Below are 21,253 nucleotides of genomic sequence, written 5' to 3'. Positions count from 1 at the left end.
TTAAAAATTCTTAATATCGAAGTATGGGTATCTGTTAATAATCGAAATTCGTTCCTTAAATTAGAAAAAGTATTCTTAAATCCTTCTTTTTCTGGTTTATCATATCGTCTTGTAATTTCTTGAGCAAGTGTCCCTGTTTGAACAATGTCATTTGAAAGTTTCTTTATAAAATTATCAAAAGGTTTTAAGTCTGTTACAAATGTAACCAACCAATTTGATCTCGTGGTTGTAATTGAATTTATTTTATCGAAAACTACATTTTCTGAAATAAATGCTTGTTCACCCAAACAAAAGAGGAGGGTGACAAGAAATAATGTCTTCATGTCCGTCCTGTAATTTAAAGAAATATTAATTAATACTCATTTAAAAATTAGTGCAAAAGTTTGGAAAATACGCTGCCATAAACTGTTCAAAAGTTGCATAGACTCGAAAATCCCTCACAAAATGATTATACAATCTCTGAATCGAACAATGATTTTTCAATACAGATAAATACGTTTCCCCACGCCTTTTAGCGGCATTTTCCCTACTCTTGACCAAGTCACGAATGTAAGAGGGGCTTAAGTTGATTTCCGGGTTTCGGAGGAAAGTTTCAAAAGAATCCGTTATTGTTTCTCCTAGCATATTTGCCTCATGAAATACCCTAGCCTTTAAATGCCAAGTTTTAAAAATTCTTTTTATAATGGAAGGCTTTAATCCTTCTTTCTCTAATGTTTCCTTATAACCTGAATAAGCGATGTGAGAAAATTCATGTATAATCAAATTAACTTGTCCTTTAATTGTTTCGGCCTAGTCAGTCTTCCTAGATCTTCAATTCCAGCCATCTTCTTACTGAAAAGATATACCAAAGTAGTTTAGATGAAGTCTACTTTTTAACTAGGATACTTTTTAAGCATTGGGATATATCTGAGAAAATATCGATTATCTGTTGATCGTTATTTCTACTCTGTTTACATACAGATTCTACATTTACAGAATTAACCGACATATTTTCTCTATCTGAAAAATTGTCGGTAACATCCGACTCGTCGCGCGCATCAGATTTCAATGTCCGTTTTAACTTTGATAAAGGAATTTCATCAGTCTCACTACTTAAAACTTCCTTACTATTTAAGCTTTTATTACGAATATTTATTCGCTTCTTTAATTCCATTAAAGGAATCTCATCTTCATCCGAAGATGTGTCTCGCTCATGTTTATTTTTTCTAATTAACCGATTTCGAAATGAGGTCCTATTCTCGACTGTTTCATTCTCATCATTATCAACCTCCATTTCGCTTTCGCTAGATTCCGGTGGAACAACGAATCTGCTTTTCCTTAACTTTTTAATTTCATTAGATTTTGGAATATCCCACGTTTCAACGGGTGCAGGTTTGAGATGCTGTGCATGTACTTTAGTTGTTGAACCCGTTAATTGATTTTTAACTATAAAACTGACAGGTGACCTTTGCTCTATTATTCTATAAAATGGCTTCCACTTACTGTCCAGTTTACTTTTACGGAGATGATTTTTCAAGTAAACCGCGTCTCCCACTAAAGTTTATTTCTTGCCTATTTTTATCTGCATATTCTTTTTGTTTAGTTTTAGCTTTCTTTAAATTCCTATGCACAGTAACAAACGACTTGTGCTGTTGTTCTAATAAAATTTGATGCGAACTCTCTCCAGCATATTTACGTCTTGGCTTAAGTAAGTTATCTACCGGAAGAACGGGATCTCTGTTATAAAGAAGGTAAAACGGCGAGAATTTTGTAGATTCATTTTTATTATATCTAATCGCAGCCAAAGTTTGATTTAGATAAACGTCCCATGTCGATGGATCGTCCTTTATTTTCTTAGCAAGAATATCATGCATGAAACGATGTAAGCGTTCTACCTTGCCATTTGATCCAGGAGAATAAAATGAAGTTGTTACGTGGTTTATTTTCATTTCTTTTAAAGTTTCCCTTACCATATTGTTACAATTTTCTGAACCGTTATCACTTAACAGAGTCAATGGACAACTATGTCTCGGAATAATTTCATCCATCAAAAGTTCAACAATATTTGCGGCGCTTTTATCAGGAACAGGAAAGCATTCTGGGTAACCACTGTAAATATCAATAAAGCTTATGATATACTTATTACCGGAAAGAGACGTTGGATAAGGTCCAGACAAATCCACGGCTACTTTCGCGAACGGAAACGGTGGTATATCGGTTTCTTGCAATAATGGTTTAGCATTATATGAGCTCCGTTGTTGACATAATATACACGAATTAACATATTCGTGTAATTCTTTATAAAGATTAGGCCAAAAATATTTGATCTTAATTGCATCATATGTTTTATCAACACCTAAATGATCGACGTCATGATATTGATTGACTACTTCTTCTCTCAACTGTAATGGGACATACAACCTTAACACAGGTTCGCTATCTGCTTTAGATATAAAATAAAGTATATCATCCATTAGTAAGTATTTACTTTCTACTGATTTAGTAGCTTGCCGTTTTGCAACTGAATAGTTATTGAATTTAGTTCTTTGTCTCGCGACTGTTCATATTTCATATCATATTCCTTAATTTTTAAATCTTTAACTTGAACATTGTCGTCATCATAATGTTTACAGCTTGAAAATTCTTTTGGATCGAACTCATTTGAATTTAACGTATTGATCTCATAGGCTTTATTACTAATATCCATCTCAATGTTTTCATTTTGATTAATTTCGTCTAATGTTTGTGGGTCCCCTCTCTTATTTTTAGGTCTTCTAGATAAATAATCCGCGATGGTGTTTTCTGCCCCAGATAACCATTCTATTTTACAATTATAACTAGAAATACATAATGCCCATAGCTGAATTTTACGATTCGAGAAATTTGAAGATAAAAGATACTACAATGGTTTATGATTTGTCTTAATTGTAAACTCTGCATTATGCAAGTAATGGTCTTATTTCTGAAGTGCATAATGAATGCTATAGGCTTCTTTTTCAATAGTTGACCAACGCTTTTAAGTATCACTTAATTTATGCGATAAGAAATAAATTGGTTTCTCATTTTTAACTCCGTATAACACTTCCTCATTCTCATCACACGGTTGTGTTAAACAAGCGCCTATTGATTCATCTGATGCGTCGGTATATAAGGTATACGGCTTCGATAAATCCGGGTACGCGAGCAAAGGAATAACTGATAGACTTTCTTTTAAAAATTCAAACGCTGCTTGACACTCATCAGACCATTTAAATTTTGCATATTTCTTAGTCAGTTCAACCAAAGGTACAGAAATTTTGGAGAAATTTGGTATAAAACGCCTATAATAACTTAACATCCCTATGAAGCTCCTAACCTCTTTAACACTAACTGGAGGTGGTAAAGATCTGATGGTATCTACTTTATCCGTTTCCGGTTTGATACCATTTCCGGTTATTTGAAATCCTAAATAGTTGGTCTCATTTCGGAGAAATTGACATTTCTTTAATTTTAACTTTAAACCATGTTTTCTTAGCCTGTCAAAAACTTGTTGAATATGGGAAATATGGTCCTCAAAAGTTTCAGAATATATTAAAACGTCGTCAATATAGGCAATTGCAAATGGTAGATTTTCTAGAACAATTTCCATCAATTGGGAAAATACAACAGGAGAGTTTTGTAACCCAAATGGCATTACGTTATACTCAAAGAGACCTCTATGACATGCAAAAGCAGTCTTTTCTCTATCTTTTTCGTCCATCAAAACTTGCCAAAAACCACTTTTTAAATCACAACTAGATATGTACTTAGCGTTGCCTAATTGGGCAAGTATATCATCAATCAAGGGCAAAGGATAGGAAAGACTTTTTGTGATCTTGTTTATCTGTCTAAAGTCCGTGCAGAACCTATGTGTATTATCCTTTTTCTTTACAACTACTATTGGCGCGCTCCAAGCACTTTTCGACCTTCGAATGACCCCAGCATCGAGCATTTCATCAATTGCCTTATCTACTATTTGTCTCTTATGTAAGGGTGTTCTATATGGTTTTAATTTAATAGGAGGGTGATTTCCTGTCTCTGTTTCCATTTTTACCGTGTCAGTGTGACCTAATTCTGAATCTTTTGTAGCAAAAATATCTTTGTTCTTACTAATTAATTTTTCAATAATACTTTTGTGTTCACGAGGAACGTTTATTTCACATTCGTTTTCTAATTCAATTTTATTATTTTTTGTTTCTTCTAAAGAGACTAAGTTCTCTTCTAGAACGGAATTTATTCTACCAACAGTTGTTCCTCTTTTAAACTTAAATGTTTTATTTGTACTATTCACCACGTGAATCGGAATTCTATTTAAATGATTAATTTTAACAACAGAATTTCCAATTAATAAACCTGGCTCTTCACAAAAAGTACCTTCTGTCACTGCAGAAGTTTCATATAATTTCGTCTCAGAAAGTTGAAAATTTTTCTTTATCTTAACAAAACATATGTTTGAAGTTTGAGGTTTAAATACTGTTTCTTTAGAAAGTCTTAAAATGCTTGATATATGAATATCTTCCTCTAAATTTGCATAAACATCTCCTACTCTCAACATTCCTAAATGAAAGTAAAGCCTGACTCCGTTTTTTACTAACCAGTCACGGCCTAAAATAACGTTTCTGTTCATGTCAGAAACAACGTAAAACAAGTGTGTCATTTTCTTATTTTTAATAGAAAAATCAATTTCAATACTTCCTAAACAATTAAGTGAGTTTCCATTTACGGATTGAAGATTAACTTTCTTTTTAGATAATTTTGGTAAGTTGTTTAAAGTTTTATAATTTTTATAATGTAATAAACTACATTGTGCTCCAGAATCAACAAGTGCCCTTAGTTTTCTATTTTTTACATTTAATATACAACTGTTTGGATTTCCTGCCAAATTGATAGTAAAAATTTCATTTGTTTCTGGTTTTGTTTCTCTCTCTTTGTCGGCTTCATAACAAAGAGAGTTTCTTAGTTTCCCTGAAATCTATTTTCTTGTTTCTCAAAAGTCCTAACCCTACAAAATCTTTTAATGTGACCTTTTCTTCCATATTTCCAGCATTCTATTTCTTTATTAAATTTTGGAGTTTGGTCAAAAGCATTTACTTGTTTTCTTACCCTACAATCCCTAGATCTATGTCCTATTTTATTACAGTTAAAACATCGTTTAGCATTCCTATAATGGTCTACTTCCATAGCTTCTTCACTTGCACCCTGCCCTTCAAAATGTCTATTACTTGATCTTTCTGGGGTTCCCCTTCTCAATTCAAACCTTTTTCTCAGATTTTGTTCGGTCATCGCTACCGCAACAGCGCCTTGAAAGGTGTCTGGGTTTGACCTCATGATTTTCATTTTCAGGTAGTCTAAAGAAAGGCCATTTATGAAAAAGTTTACCAATTGCTTCTGAATTTTAGGTAAATTTACATTCTGATCCTTAAAAACTTCTTCCGCGAGGTTATACAGTCTTTCCGCGAAGATGGGAACATTTTCACCAGGTTTTTGTTTAATTTTGCTTAAAAGGTCGAAAGCATTTTGTGGATCCGACACTTCTGAAAATCTTACAACTAATTGAGCTTTTAACTCATTTCATCCCACAGTTTCGTCCCCGTCATTTTGTTCTAACCACCTATGGATGAAATCACTAACCGGCGGGTCACTAGCTTGATATGCCACCATTTTCGCTTCATTTCTACCCAACCCTGCCAAAACAATATATTTTTCAATTTGCTTAATCCATGTTCTAAACTTTGTAGCAGCCCCCGAAAATTTTGGTATAATTTGATTAACCCCCTGTGCCCCTAATTTGTTTGATAACCTTGCAGTTGGAAAGCTAGGTTGTTAAACGCTAGTCCTAAATCTTGTTCAGCCATTATGAGAAAGTAGCAATAGATCAGAAAACGCTTACCTGATTATGAATAAAAGGGTTATCCTGGTCACACGGCACCAAATCCCAAGTGTTAGACTCTCGAAAAGTCAAGTTCAACAACAAACCAACAAATAAGTCAAGGCACAGGTATAAAAACAACCAATGGCTGAACTGGTACAAACGTTTCTTTAATAACTGATCAAGTTACAATCTGAACTATCTGAATAAGACAGTTCCTTTTATACTTCTACAAACGTGGTCATTACTTTTGCTCCCATAGCTAAGCATTGAAGTTCATTTAATACTAAACTATAAATGTCAATTAACTGACCACTACACGATGACCACCTGTAAAAAGTATAGGTTTTCCCTAGAGCCAAAACATGTACTTACAAAGTCACGTTGTAGAACAATAATATATTCCGCGAGTTAAACTTTAATACTTATTATAAAATTACTGTCCATTTGTATATAAAAATTATATTGAACGTTAAAGTTATTATATAATCACTGCATAGTGTTACACATGTTGTTTGACAGACCGTAAGGTAATCTAGGCTAGACTAACTTTCATGTTAAAATTGAGAATGGAAATGGGAATGTGTCAAATACACAACTTGACCAAAGGACAGAAAACAGCGCAATGCCACCAATGGGTCTTCAAAACAGTGAGAAAATATTGGCTTCAACTGGTCCCTTAACGAAAATATGTACTAGTTTAGTGAAAATGGACTTCATACTAATCTTCGAAACATAAATGAACTAAAATTGAATAACAAACTTGCATAGGTCAGAAACTTAGGATAGGCCCAACAAATGCGGCGGGGTTAAACATGTTTTGTGAGATCTCAACCACCCTATACCTCTAGCCAATGAAGAATAAACAAACACATAACAATACGCTCAGTAAAAGTCAGTTTAAAAGAACTCCGATGTCTGAATAGGTAACTGAAACTAAGCAAAATGACAATGATACATTAATTAACAAATGACTACTAGCAGTTACTGACATGTCAGCTCCAAACCTGAATTAAACGATTTAAAGATTATGTCTTCTTCATATGAACAATCCCTCCAGTTAGGGGTTTAGTATTGTACCATGATAAAATATATGAGAACAACATAACCCGTATAATGCCAACAAGTGGTTTTGGAATAAATGTGTTTATCAGGAAATAAATATTTATTCCAAAATATGCCATATTTAATGATATAAAATAGTATGGTAACTGTATCCCCTCTGAATAAGTCTGCTTAAAAGATTGTTGTTGGAGGGGTATGTGGTCCCACCACCTCGATGCTCCATTATTGACAATCATATGCTACTTATTTAGGCCTACCTTTTGAATTTATTGTTAACTTGTTCTTGTCCTGAACATGCATGAATAATTTGCCACTGGACGATAAGCAGCAAACTATTAATCAATCTTTACAATTGATATATTGATACACTCATATTTGTAATACCTCTTTCTATAGGTTTCTTTGTTGTAGTTGACAAAGTTTCAGGTCGTTTTGAAAATCCAAATGACCCAACAAAGGCCATTTTACAGGCAACCAAAATATTTGACACTGGTGATTGGCCAAGAGATCGTCAGGAGTTAGTCGTGTATGCCACAGAACAATTAAGATTAATGGATGAGCATGTTGGTCAATTCTTAGTTAACATCGGGTGTGACAGGGGTCAATTGCAACAAGAGTTGATGCAAGTAAAAGCACATCTCGGTAACAGGCTGGTTAATAACTTAATCCCAAAAATCAACTCTCTGTTCCTGGTTCAAGACATACGTTTTAAAAACATTCTTCTGCTTATTGAAATCATCCTTGTACTGCCCATAAGTAGTGCTATTTGCGAAAGGGAATTTTGTGCCGTCAAACGAATAAAAAGTGACTGGCGATCTAACCTCAATACCGAGACAATGAATCGACTGTTGTTAACTTCTATTTAAGGCCCTCCACTGGAGGACTACAACGCAGAGCGAGTTGTGCATGCATGGTGGAATGGTGGACAACGAGAACGAAGGCCTCAATTTGATGACAATGCAAACGGTCAACCTGATGAGAAACAGCTTCTTGACTTCATGATGAATGTGGTTTAAAACATTAACAATAAAAACTTGCAGTTGTACCCTACTACTCCTAGTACTCCATTTATATGTATAGTTTTGAAATGATTCATAAAACTGAATGATAGTTTGATATAAAAATTAACTCAGTGACTAATTGTGTCAATTATCAGAATACTCCAAATGTAATTATATTTGAAAATTTATGGTTCATTAAATTGTTTCAAAGTTTAATTTATATTCTGGATTCAACTATAATTAAAAAATCAATTCATGACAAATCATGCATGGCATTGACAAAGTCTCTAAGTCTTCTTGAGTTGAAATTTTGGTAAGTAGACTGCTGGGATTCTGGAAATATTATTGACCTCTCAATTCATCAATATGTCCATATTCATACTCCATAATCAATTTACACCCCGTATACATGATACCTATGTTTTATCTACATGTCCTATATTACAACCACAAAAGTAGCATGTAAAACTTTGGGCATGTAGATTTCACTTTCGGACAAGTAAAAGTAATAGGGCACTTGCCCAAGTTGGTATAAAAGTTAATGTCGAACCCTGATATTCGTCTTGCCAGATATGATAATACATTCTTTGTTAAATCTGAATGCCGAGCTCAAATGAAAAGGACAGTGTTGTACAAAAGTTGTTGCCATTGATGACAATGATTGATTGATTGTTTGTTGCTTAACGTCCAGTGACAAATATTTCATAAAATTGAGAATGGAAATGGGGAATGTGTCAAAGAGGCAACAACCCGACCATAGAACAGACAACATGCATATTCAGGACGAGAACACATTAACAATAAATACAATAGGTAGGGTCTATAATATAGGCCGTCCGGGATTAAGGTCGGAGAAATTTAGACTGCCACGGAAAATGAGGGTATATTGGATAGGGACAGATATTTAGCCTTGGAACAGGTCACCTACGGACCGTTCAAAGAGTTGTTGCAAGGGTTCTTAACGTGCATAATTGGGTTGGATGACAATGGGAGTATAGATGAGTGTCAATGTGAATGTATCCATGTGAGAGATTCAGGCCCTTGAGAGCCTTTCATGGTGAGCTTGTTCACAGTATTTTTATTTTTTAAGGTATCAAGATTTTTTAATTGTAATTAATGCATAAAAATAAAGACAAAACTATCAACAAGAAAGCAAGAACTTCAAAGAAGGAGAGAAAAACACCTCAAACAACAGAAGTTAGTATTCTAATCATTGTATTATTTCTTAATCATTATATCAAAACTTTTTTATGGATATTTATTATGTATTTTAGATAAGATAGATCATTCCCTTTAAACTTTATCACTTTTTCATATACATATTATGTATGTATATAACAAACCTAATTCTGAGTTAAAAAGTTTCATTCGATGTTTAAACTAAGTTTCATTCAATTTTGAAACTAAGCTTCATTCAATTTTAAAACTAGCATGCACTTGACTTTAATGTAGCAATGCAATTAACCCCAGATTAATTTTCATAAAAGGCCCAAAAAGATTGACAAAGATTTCAAATCAGTAGTTTCAAAAGATTGATTGTTGGTTGCTTAACGTCCAGTGGCAAATATTTCATGCATATTCAGGACGAGAACAAATTAATAATAAATACAATAGGTAAGTTCTGTAAAGGGGGCGTCCGGGATTAAGGTCGGAGAAATATAGACTGCCACGGGAAATGAGGGTATATTGGATAGGGACAGAAATTTAGCCTTGCAACAGGTCACCTACGGACCCCTCAAAGAGTTGTTGCAAGGGTTCTTAGCGTGCAAAGAGCATGGCACTCTCTTTACACGAGACATCGGATTTTACGTCACCATTCTGACCGGACGTGGCTGCAAATTTGTTCATCCCATATAGCTAAACGGACGCCCCTTTTTAGCAAGGGTTTTACTGCCGGTCAGAGGAAGACCAATGGTGACCATACCTCTATTCCCCAGTCACCCTTGGGGGTTAGTTTCAAAAGATGAAAATAAATTGTCAATAAACATTTTAAAAAATATCTAAAATAGGACTATTTAATTGAACTCCAAAGTCAGTATTAAACAACATATATTAATTTAATCTGTAAAAAAGAACAATAATTGAACAATACATGCAGTCGTTATTTTCCATTTAAAGTAGGTTTTATTTTGTCAAACTATTTTCCTAAAGTAATTGAAATGATATCAAAATGTAATCAATGATTATACCATATGTTTTGCCTTAATAGATAAAATTACTATAATATGTAATCGAAAAATTACTATAATATGTAATCGAAAATATGGACGATTACAGATTACTGTTTTTTATTCTTTTTAGCCATGGCCTGGTCAGTTTATTTTCGACTTATGTGTTTGAATGTCCCTTTGGTATCCTTTGACTCTCTTGTTTTGGGATTAAGGTCGGAGAAATTTAGACTGCCACGGGAAATGAGGGTATATTGGATAGGGACAGAAATTTAGCCTTGCAACAGGTCACCTATGGACCCCTCAAAGAGTTGTTGCAAGGGTTCTTAACGTGCAAAGAGCGTGGCACTCTCTTTACACGAAGCATCGGATTTAACGTCCCCATTCTGACCGGACGTGGCTGCAAATTTGTACATCACGCACAGCCAAACGGACGCCCCACTTTGACGAGGGTTTTACCGCCGGTCGGAGGAAGACCAATGGTGACCATACTTCTATTCCCCAGTCACCCTTGGGGAGAAAAAAAAAATGTTCTGTATTTTTTAAAACAGTTGAAATAATACAATACAATACATAATTATTTTAATTTAAAAGAATAATATTACAAATGAATCACTTTCCTGTCTCAAAATTTGTATATTTGAATAAAGATATAGACCGAGATTGTGTTCTTCTATTTTCCAATCCAAGAATCTAATTCTCCAAAATAGTGTTGGTAAGTATAACCTATAAATGTCATATTTGTTTTTCAGTTTATTGTTTTAACATTAATCAGGCCTTTGAGTTTCTCGTTTGACTTGTTTTATATTTTGACGATAAACTATAGTTGTTTACATCCACACCCACATCATTGATATCTCTTGTGGAAAGTTTTCTCATTGGCATTCATACAACATCTTCTTATGTTTTTAAAGTGGGGAGATTTTATAATAAGTGATGGTTTCATTGGCAAGCGATCAAACTTACTACCAAGAGATCACTGATAGAGTTTAGTGGACCTTAACAGCTAAACATTTAATATATTCTTTTGGCATGAGGTGTATTTTCTTAAATATTTTTATAGTTTCGTTCAAATGAGTTGAATACAGGTCAGCATTCCGGAAGCAGAAAACAGCGTCTTTAACATTGATATATCTGTGATAGAGTATATTTATGAATAAAGAGAGCTTTGAGGTTTTTAAAGTCAACGATAAAGCAACCCAAACGACTAACAAAAACCAACAGACATACTTTCAGATTAGACATGACTATCTAAACGCCATCAAAGTCGCACACAGACACTACAAAGTTTAATTCATACACAGATGATGTATGATCATTTTTTTACAGTTCTTAGGCTAAAGCTGATTACCTTTTATTAAATTACTTCAATGAGATATATTAAATAAAGAACTCGGTACTGTTTTTCCACATATACTAGTAAGTATATATAAAAGTCTAAATTTAAGACAACGTCCAAACCTATGATTGCGTTGGATAAAAACCGCAATTTTTATACGTGTGCATGTAAAACAAATTTCTTGGTAGAGGGGTCTAAATACAGCACAATCAACAATTTCCAAAAGACCCCAAAAAAAGTGAAAAAGTCTATTTTAACAAAACGCATTTGACTAACAGGTCGAACAACTGATGTTCTTAAACCCTGCTGACTGCCATTGGTGATTGCCAAATAAATTGATCACCAGATCTAACAAAATGGATCTTAATATTAATTCAATACCAAACAGAAAACAATAAAATTGTGGAAAAGATGGTTTACCACAAACATGAGGTGCAAAAATTTGTACACCATATCCGGATTTCGACAATTAATGCCTCTTCAGTGATGTTAGGGATCGAAACGGTATTTGGAAGGCCATATAATTTACCTCAATGTAGGATAGACTTGAATTTTAAAGAGTCGAAATAGGATGAACGGATCATATAAACCCGAAGGAAAATATAATACAAGCCCAAACAAAAAAATATATAAAAGTCTAAATTGAAAACAACGTTCAAACCTATGATTTTCATATAGCAGACAACCCATGTTAGTTCTTTGTCATACCGTTTCAGACCACCACATACATGCAGGTTTATAGGGTACACACATAAGGCGCTGTTGCTATTTACACTTTCTCCAGGAAGTGATCCCATTAATTCATTCAACAGTGCTTATCTCATTTTCAACATCCAAAATTGGACCACTTTAGTACAATTACTATTTAAATTCAAGCTCTTGAGGTAAACTTATAATCATATTGACAAAGCTGCTCTTGAAATTGCCTTAAACAATATCAGATCTACATTTAAATTTTGATCTATGAGTTTGATTGCCCTCTGGTATATTTTGCCCCTCTTTTAATGCTAATTCAGTGAACTAGTATATGTTCCTAAATTTAAAAAGCTTATATATCTGAAATTAAACGTGGATATTGATAGAGCTTGCTAAATAAAATTAGCAACACATTAAGAGAAATCTGCAATCACATCGTCTGTGTTTTACTGTGACTTTATGCTATTCAAATATTGTAAAAGTAGCTAATGAAAAAATACACAAAAAGGACTACAGTCAATGACGATGCAAGGACACTAGAAAAATGACTTTTCCAGTAATTAACATGACAAAATCAAAGTCAGTAACCAAACTGATTTACAGTTATTTTTGAACACAATCATTTTTTGTTTATTATACCCACACTTATAATTACTATAAATACATAACCGAAACATAAGATAAAATTTCAAACTTCCACAAAATGCACATATTTAAAACTGAGTTTGAATAATTTAAACATATTAGTGCTTAAGTTATCACCTTGACGAGCACCGATGTTTGAAGAAAAGGAGTTTATTACAGTATCATTATTAACCTTGACACATAGTTCTGTTTTTAATGCTATTATAAAAAAGATCACTTATGCCATTTTTTCTTAGTTTATAAACAAGACTTTCAAGTATGAAAAGCTCGTCTAAAATCTACAAAACATGAAAATAACTGTTTTGAACCCTTTGGGTATATTTTTCTATTAAAGGTTTAAAAAAAAAACATGTGATCACTTGTTCGCTTTCCTGCGCAGAAGCCAATTTGTTCTTTACATATTAAATTTCTTTTATCAAAAAATTTTACTTATCTGGAATTTAATAGCTTTGTATATAGCTTACCCAAACAGCTGGATATAGTTATTCCTCTAAAATTTGATGGGTCTTCTCTATTACCACTTTTTAATAATGGGACAATAAAGCCTTTTGCCCAAATTTTTGGAAAATTTCCAGACAAGAGCACATTATTAAATAGTTTCTTGAAACTTTGAAGTAAAAAAGTTTGACTTCATTCAAAATAAAATCAAAACTTGATGATTTTTTGTTTTTTTAATGAACAAATCGCTTCACAGATTTCTTTTTCAGTAATCTTATTATCAAGTTCTGTGAATATTTTTTGATCTTCTAATTTTTTTAAAGAGTCTTTTATATTTTGAAATGCATTTATATTTGAGGACTTATCATTCAAAACCTTGAAATAATCCAACCAGTCATTTCCGGATACAAACTGATCTGGAGCACATTGAGATATCTCTTAGTAATGACCAATAAGAACTAGGATTATTATCATACAAATTGTCAAGCTTTTCTATAATTATTTTTCTGTATTCTCTGGCTTAAAATTTTCTAGCTTTCCTGTATAACTTTAACTGACTGAAGGAATCACCTCTAACTATTGGATCATTTCTATATTTATTAAATAACTTTTCTTTGTCATATAACTTTTTCTTTAAATTTGTTAATGAAGAATCAAACCACTTGTTTTTATTTTGTATTTTTTTCTTACTTCTGGATATATTATTTTTCGACTGTTTATGACATATCTTTTTAATAGATATACCCCCAAGGGTGACTGGGGAATAGAAATATGGTCACCATTGGTCTTCCTCCGACCGGCGGTAAAACCCTCGCTAAAGTGGGGCGTCCGTTTGGCTGTGCGGGATGTACAGATTCGCAGTCACGTCCGGTCAGAATGGGGACGTTAAATCCGATGCCTCGTGTAAAGAGAGTGCACGTTAAGAACCCTTGCAACAACTCTTTGAGGGGTCCGTAGGTGGCCTGTTGCAAGGCTTAATTTCTGTCCTTATCCAATATACCCTCATTTTTCCGTGGCAGTCCCAATTTCCGCGACCTTCATCCCGGACGGCCGCTATTACAGGAACTACCTATTGTATTTATTGTTAACTTGTTCTCGTCCTGAACATGCATGAAATATTTGCCACTGGACGTTAAGCAACCAACAATCAATCAATCGGCTGCTTCACACATTATCAAATTTAATTCATTTACCATTTGATCAGTATCATACTGATATTCTGTATCATTAAATAAAGTTATTTTGTTTTTAATATTCACTGTTGACAATGCAGTTTGAAACAAGGTTGCAGAATCTTTGTTCCACATATAACCACTTCGAGCTTCAATTAGCTTGTTATAATTTGTTATAGATAATTGTATTAAATGTTAACTTAAAGTGGTAACTTTTTCTTGATAATTGTATTAGATGCTACCTAAAATCTATAACTAAGATGATTCCGTTAGATGTAACTTTAACTTGACCACTTTTTGAATGGACAATTTAACATTAAATTTGAACACTTTTTTTTTATAAATAATTGTATAAGATGGAACCATAAATTGTTCACGGTTTAATTATTAATTTTATCATATTTTACAATAAATTCGACCACTTGTAAAATATGATTGTATTAGAAATAAACTTAAATCGGTCATTTCTTGTGATAATTTTATAAGATATCACATTGAATCTGCCACTTTCTGTATTGATAACTCTTCTACATTTTACAATTCATTCGAACATATTTTATAGATACCTGTATTAGATGCAACCGTCAATCAAATCAGGTCAATTTTTAATTGTTAATTTTTTCATATTTTACAATAAATTCGACCACTTGTAAAAAATAAGTGAATTAGATGTAACCTTAACCATATACCCCCAAGGGTGACTCGGGAATAGAAATATGGTCACCATTGGTCTTCCTCCGACCGGCGGTAAAACCCTCGCTAAAGTGGGGCGTCCGTTTGGCTGTGCGGGATGTACAAATTCGCAGTCACGTCCGGTCAGAATGGGGACGTTAAATCCAATTCCTCGTGTAAAGAGAGTGCCACGTTCTTTGCACGTTAAGAACCCTCGCAACAACTCTTTGAGGGGTCCGTAGGTGGCCTGTTGAAAAAGGCTAAATTTCTGTCCTTATCCAATTAACCCTCATTTTCCAGTGGCAGTCCAAATTTCCCCGACCTTCATCCCGGACGGCCTTTATTACAGGACCTACCTATTGTATTTATTGTTAATTTGTTCTCGTTCTGAATATGCATGAAATATTTGCCACTGGACGTTAAGCAACCAACAATCAATCAATCAATCGAATTCACTGTAAAATATATTAAAATTATCACATAGTGTTTAATTTAAGGTTACATATGAACATTATCTAGAAAAATTGACAAATTTAAGGTCACATCTAATACCATTATTTAGAAAAATTGACTGATATAAGTTCACATCTCATACAAGTATCTATAAAAAGTAGTCGAATTTATTGTGAAATATATTAAAATCATCAAAAAAGAAAGTGGCCGATTTAAAGTTACATCTATAAAATTTATTTACAAAAATAGTCGAATTTATTGTGAAATATCAAAACATTAATAGAGAAAGTGGCCGAATTTATTGTATAATAGAGTACATTTTTCAATAAAGAAAGTGGCTGATTTAAGGTGAGATGTGATAAAATTACAGAGAGAAAAGTGACTGATTAAAGGTAAATCTATTACAAAAATATTTTACAAGTTGTTGAATTTATTGCAAAATATTATGAAATTAACAATTAAGATAATAACGATTTAAGTAGCTGTCTGCCTAAGAATCATGCAAAATCAAAAAATAGTGGCAGACCCATTATCACATATTTTACTGAAAAGGGCTGTAATATCAAGAAAAAGATGTAATAATATCATTAAACTTAATAATTCCTACTGATATGGGTCGATTTGGTTTTTATTATATCGTTCAGTACATGGATTTTGAAGAATTGCACTGTTGTTTCCTTTATAAATTATGCATTTTGAAATTGAAATAAAATCTGTTATCGGTTACATTCATTAGAAATCTTTTAAAAATCTGAAAGATAATTGTTTTACAATCCAATGTTGAAAAGAAAATGATTTGGAAATAAATAAATCAATTTGCTAGAATTTAAAGAAATTTGTATAGTAAAGTGTGTATTGGTAGCATCAAATTATCTCCCCTTTCGTGGCTCTCCAGTGTAGAAATACTATTGCCCTACAGTTGTATACAAACAATATGGCTGAGGAAGTAGACATCTCAGAGCAGACTACACATTTATGCAGCCTTTCTCACTTTTCTAAGACTCCATGTTCACTTGTTTCAACTTCAGACAATCCCTCAAAACTAATTTATTTAAAAGAATGTAAGAAATCAGTATCAAATCACTAACGTTCATTAAACATTTCATACGATGAGAACATTTTGACAGAAGGTCTTCTTATATGTTGACGTGTTGGTATATTTCGTTTAATGCCACATTTCACTGTTTGCCCTTATCATCGGTCATCTTTGGGGTTGAACTGGAAGAGGAAAACATCATGTGTGTTTCCTGGCCATACTGGAAAGAGTAAAGGGGATAGACCGATATCATACAGGACCAGCTACGCTCTGATTTCCCAGAGAGGAACATTCTTGCCAATAGGACCAGGTAGGTTATTTCAGAGTTTTAGGAATAATTATATTCTCATAAATGGTTGTATCTTTTTTTTTCTTTTTTGTCATTGATGTCCAATTTAGGGAATTACCATTTGATTTTTAGGGGGGGGGGGGGGGGTTAGGATGAAATTAAAAATAAGCAGGACAGGAGTTTTGAGTAAAAAAAAAGCAGGATGAACAACTGGGTCACAAAAAACCAGGATAAAAATATCACACTTGGAGAAAATAAAGAAAATTCCTGCAAAAAAAAAAATCATTTTGCAAGCAAATTTTATTGACAGTGTATCCCAAGATCTTACCCCCTGTGGATCGCTATCCTTGCCGTGGTTGGGGGGCTTGCGTGTCTCAGTGACCCCAAGAGCTATGCCAGTTGGAGCTTCGTCTCCTGGTAGGGTTACCCATGCTGGACAGGTCGAAGGGTAGAGACCAGACTAAAGTGATCCGAACATCGTACGAGTTGCCCGATGTTTTGAATAAAATAGGCTCTCCAACCCGTTGGCCGTGGGTTGCTACCCGTGTCGGTGGTTGACAAGATCCTTGCGGATGAGGGTTGTTACCAGACTCCTTACGGTCAGAAAATACCCGGACGGACGAGACTATAGTTCAATAAGCTGCTTTGGCTCCAATATCATCTAAACGGGAGGTCGGATGGACCCGGTTCGATCAATCGGCTGGTCATGTCGAGCCCTTCAGTTAATCCTCAACAATAAGCTTTCTTGTAACAATTTTCATTATATACACATGTGTTTTAAATTAAGCTATTTATATTTCGGATAACTGAAGAAGGCGATGGCTCATGGGTCAATCAAGTGGTACGCTTTCTATTTCGCTTGATGGATACGCTCTGCTTGAGTATACTATTCTTGGAACATCTGGTGCTTTCCGCAGTGGATCTTGAGTGCTAATTTTGGGGACCGGCTGTTTATACATGTTATACTTGGAGCTCGTTTTCAGCATTAGCACTTGACCCCGGCTCGCCACGGAAACACAGCATCGCCCTTGTAGACACTCCGAGGTGGGTGGATGACAAGAATGGTGAATCTTTCTCATTTCCTATGGCACAACAAAACCAACCCTCTAAATCAGCTTTAATACATAAAAAAAGAAAATGTGATGATTCAGTGCTCTGTCAGGAAGATGACAGTTGGCCCAGGTTTATTTTAATAAAAGGAACAGATGAAAAACCAATTTCCAAAATATCTCTCTTTGTGATTCACAAACAAATTCAAAGCGTTGCTGGTACTGTAAAAAAAAGTTTCAAAAATGAGATCAGGCAATTTGTTGGTTGAATGTTCCAACAAAAGTCAATCAACAAATTTGCTTACACTAACAACAATTACAAACTTTCCTGTTTCTGCCTCTCCTCACAACAGTTTGAACAGCTGTAAGGGGATCATTCGAGATAGAAGTCAATACCTTGGTGACCTTACCGTGGAAGAAATCTGTGAGGAACTTTCAAGCCAAGGTGTAACTGATGTTGTTAGATTTCAAATAAAAAAGAATGGAAATATAATCAAATTAAATACATATCTTTTGACATTTAGAACTCCAACTCCTCCTCCATCTATTACTTTAGGTTGCTTCGGAATCAGAGTTGACAGGTTTATCCCTAACCCAATTCGATGCTTCATTTGTCAAAAGTTTGGTCATGGAAGCAAACAATGTCGTGGTACGCAGAGATGCTTCAAGTGTTCTGACGAAGGACACGAGGGAACAACCTGTAGCTCTGAATCTTCTAAATGCGTAAACTGTGGTGAATCTCATTTTTCATCATCTAGGGACTGCCCTGTTTACCTTAAAGAAAAAAAATATTATTAAAATTAAAACAGAAAGAAACATCAGTTACCCAGAAGCTAAACAGATAGCTTCTGTTTCGAATGACCCCCAAGGGTGACTGGGGAATAGAAGTATGGTCACCATTGGTCTTCCTCCGACCGGCAGTAAAACCCGTGCTAAAGTGGGGCGTCCGTTTGGCTGTGCGGGATGTACAAATTTGCAGCCACGTCCGGTCAGAATGGGGACGTTAAATCCGATGCCTCGTGTTAAGAGAGTGCCACGCTCTTTGCACGTTAAGAACCCTTGCAACAACTCTTTGAGGGGTCCGTAGGTGACCTGTTGCAAGGCTAAATTTTTGTCCCTATCCAATATACCCTCATTTCCCGTGGCAGTCTAAATTTCTCCGACCTTAATCCCTTAATCTATTACAGAACCTACCTATTGTATTTATTGTGAACTTGTTCTCGTCCTGAATATGCATGAAATATTTGCCACTGGACGTTAAGCGATCAATCAATCAATCAATCCGCTAATTCAGTCACGAGCATACACAAACTCGCATGACCTGGCCAATTGATGCTGAGACATTTACAATGCTGCCTGTTGAAACAGAACCTAACGATAAAATATTAATTCCAAGAAAAAAACCAACATCTTCTAAAACCAGTACTCAGTCAACTCAATCTTCCTTACAGAGCTCAATGTAATAATCTAAAAAAATGAAAAAAAGAAATCAAATAATAAAGATACAGTTAAATCAGACAGTTGGGGCGGTGAATCTGTCTGGGATCTTCCCAGTGACATAGATGATTCTTCCATCTCCAATAGTCCTCCTTCATCTGCATCTAATAAAACAAGTTTATCTTCTGCATCCAGTACAAAGTCTTCTAAAGCCCCGTCTCCTCTTCGTTCTCCAGAACAGAAGGATGTCCCCAAGAAGCCAGCAAATACATCCTCTCAGAAGTCTTCTGATTCGAGGTCGCGGGGTAGGGGTCGAGGCAGAGTAAAACAAGCTGCGCATGGTCCTGGAGATCGACGACTCTCGGCACACAACAGATTTTCAACACTTAACGACGATTCAGAAATGGAAATCGAAAGTGTTCCGCCACCCGAAAGATTACAATCTCAGGGTGAGCGTCAATTGCTGACAGAACTATTCCTAAGACCTCGGCAAATCCGAAACATCCCAGCAAACCATGGTTTGATGATGCTTGTGATCAAGCAATAGGTGACCGTAAAAATCTGAAAGACGGTTCAATCAACAACCAACGACGGAAAACTTGAGTAATTTCCGTGTTTTTCGCGCTAAGGCACGACCGACTTGCAGGCAAGCACGACAAATGTCTTGGAAGAAATTTGTCTCGGAGATAACATCTCGCACTCCGATGACAAAAGTATGGAACATGATACAAAAGGTAAAAATTCTAAAGCCACAGTTAAACATTTAAAAAATGGCAATGATTTATTAACATCTGAAAAGGATATTGCCAACAAGCTTGGTGAAACTTTTGCGAAATCTTCTTCTTCTAACAACTACAGGGAAGATTTTAAAAAAGTTAAAAAACAAAAAGAAAAAATTAAATTAAACTTTAAATCAAAAAATGGTGAAAATTATAATAAACTCTTTTCTCTTGAAGAACTTAAAACATCTCTGTCAAAAGCCCATGATACAGCTTGTGGGCTTGATAATATTCACTACCAACTGTTAAAACACTTGCCAGATTCCTCGCTGGAAGCTCTTTTGCAGCTTATGAATAACATCTGGGAATCTGGTGATTTACCATCAATCTGGAAGCTTGCAACCGTCGTGCCTATTCCAAAACCAAGTAAAGATCACACGGATCCTATTAATTATCGGCCAATTGCTCTTACCAGTTGTGTCTGTAAAACACTAGAACGGATGGTCAATGATCGCCTTGTTTGGTTCCTGGAATCCAATAGGCTTTTAGCCAATATCCAGTGTGGATTCCGCCAAGGTCGCAGTACTCTTGACCATCTTGTTCGATTCGAATCATTTGTCCGTAATGGTTTTGCGAAAAATGAACATGTAGTGTCGGTCTTTTTCGATATAGAAAAAGCCTATGATACTGCATGGAAGTATGGTATTTTAAAAGATCTCTTTGATATGGGGTTGAAAGGCAATATGCCAAATTTTATTTCGAATTTTCTATCTAACAGACAATTTAATGTTAGAGTAAATTCAACCATGTCTGATCTGTATGATCAAGAGATGGGTGTCCCTCAGGGCAGTATTTTATCTGTTACATTATTTAGTCTTAAAATCAACAGCCTTGTTGAAGTTTTAAAAAGTAATATTGAAGGTTCATTGTATGTTGATGACTTTTTAATATGTTATAGAGGCAAAAATATGAATAACATAGAAAGACAATTACAGTTATGTCTTGGAAGAATTGAAAAATGGGCCTCGGAAAATGGGTTTAAATTTTCCACTTCAAAAACGGTCGGGATGCATTTTTGTAACACAAGGAAATTGCATCTTGATCCAGAACTCACTTTGTACGGCAACCCAATTAAAATGGTTGATGAAACCAAATTTTCGATAAAAAGTTAACCTTTCTACCCCATATCAAAATGTTAAAATAGAAAT

Source organism: Mytilus californianus, unplaced genomic scaffold (genome assembly GCF_021869535.1).
Source record: "Mytilus californianus isolate M0D057914Y unplaced genomic scaffold, xbMytCali1.0.p SCAF_24, whole genome shotgun sequence".
NCBI lineage: Eukaryota > Metazoa > Mollusca > Bivalvia > Mytilida > Mytilidae > Mytilus > Mytilus californianus.
The sequence above is the reverse complement of the archived record's forward strand: the minus strand, read 5'-3'. Positions refer to the sequence as shown.